Source organism: Halyomorpha halys, unplaced genomic scaffold (assembly GCF_000696795.3).
Source record: "Halyomorpha halys isolate HHAL.00 unplaced genomic scaffold, Hhal_1.1 Scaffold62.1, whole genome shotgun sequence".
Taxonomy (NCBI): domain Eukaryota; kingdom Metazoa; phylum Arthropoda; class Insecta; order Hemiptera; family Pentatomidae; genus Halyomorpha; species Halyomorpha halys.
The window spans coordinates 650,853-652,456 of record NW_027116333.1 but is presented as its reverse complement, the minus strand read 5'-3'; the positions used below and the strand labels follow the sequence as shown (position 1 = coordinate 652,456).

At 27.7% G+C, this 1,604-nt stretch overlaps 1 protein-coding gene across 2 annotated transcripts in view; it reads right to left on the bottom strand.

Annotated features, from left to right (window-relative positions):
• The window catches only part of gprs (speckle type BTB/POZ protein), a 25,184-nt gene extending 24,469 nt beyond the window's left edge, over positions 1 to 715 (bottom strand). For both annotated transcript variants that reach the window (XM_014438638.3, XM_014438639.3), the window contains exon 1: positions 549 to 715. The gene's annotated coding sequence lies outside the window, so the exon portion shown is untranslated. The remainder of the gene's footprint in view (positions 1 to 548) is intronic.
• Between the last annotated feature and the right edge of the window lie 889 nt (positions 716 to 1,604).

The following is a 1,604-nucleotide window of genomic DNA, read 5'->3' as shown; positions in this document are numbered from 1 at the left end:
AAAAAAAAACCCTTTATCAATTCTGCCTCAAATTGTAAAAAAAGGTGATTTAATAATATTGACACGAATGAATATAAAAAGAACTTATAATTGCTTAAAATAACGGGATTTAATAAAGATCCAGAATTTGAAATCATAGCATAAGAAAATCAGTGATTTTGAATCACCTCATTTTTCGTTATTTACGAAATAAAAAAAATCAAATATCTGTATTATAAAAAGTAAGAAGGAGTGGTAAAGTAAATATAACCGAAGGTACGGTTATTTCATCAACAAGTCATCCACAAGAATCAACAGGTATAGCTTGCTTTTATATTGCATTTATGTTCTGTTATCAATGAAACTAATTTTATTTGATTCATCGATGTTTTGTAAATTAAATTTAAAAATTTAATTAACTTAAATTTAAAATTATCGATCACTGATTTACTCTCATAAATATTTTAGACAATTACACATTATAATAAATATATATGTGTTGGAATGATAATATTATAAAAAATTAAATAAAATTTAATGTAAAAAAAAAAAAATGAATAATTACTTACTTCTGTCTTCGGTAATACTGCCTGTTGCTTTCTGCTATCATTAATATTCAAAATTAGTTGCGGAGATACATTATACTTTAATAACGTAGCGCAGACAGCAAAGAGATTTTATTTTCACAACATATTGTTAACTGTTTCTGTGAGATTGCCTTGTTAAAGCTGGATTGGAAGAGATCTACCGGGAGACTGAAGGCAGTGGGTCAATACTTGCCGGGCATGCTCACCGTACCCATTCATTCCCCAACATTTTCCAATCCGAGACAAATGTTCGACTTGCATTGAAAATTAATTTTCCTTATCGACTTTTCGAAAAAAAACCTAATATATTCCACTTTTAGATTTTTTAATTTATTCAAAATATTCGAACACAAGATAGCTGCGTCGACGATTTCAGATTCCATTCACAAAACAGGATTGAATAACAAATCTTATCATTCAGCATAGCAACAAGCATTAATGGACATTTCAGTTTCTCTTAGTCGATAAAAACTAACAATGATCGCTGTTTCTATTCATTTTTTTTTTTGTATTTACGAAGAAGAAATATTCAATATTGACTCTCAATTGGAATTAATATATTGTAATAGATTGTAACATGGTACAGGACGTATATTTTATTTCTGACTATAATTTGAGCATTGGTTCTTCAATTTACAGTTTGGAATAAAATGAATTTACCCTTTGATAAATTAATTTTAAAACAACATCAACATGAATTACTTTTTGTCTGTCTCCGCTATCCGAATCCGCCTTATCCGAAACATGAATCGTCTAGAAAGTTTTTTTTTTTCTTTTTAGGTAATTTTTTTTGTTAAAAATTTATACATAAATTAAATTTACATCTTATACATAATTAGAAAAAATAACATTTTAGGATTCTTAAATTTTAAATATGCGAGGTTCGTTAATTGTATAGTACCTAACATCAAATTAATTTTTTTAATTTTATATTAAATTTTACAAATAAACTAGAGAGAGGAGCCCCGTCCTGAAAACGGATTTAATTCTCTCTCTCTCTCTCTCTCTCTCTCTCTCTCTCTCTCTCTCTCTCTCTCT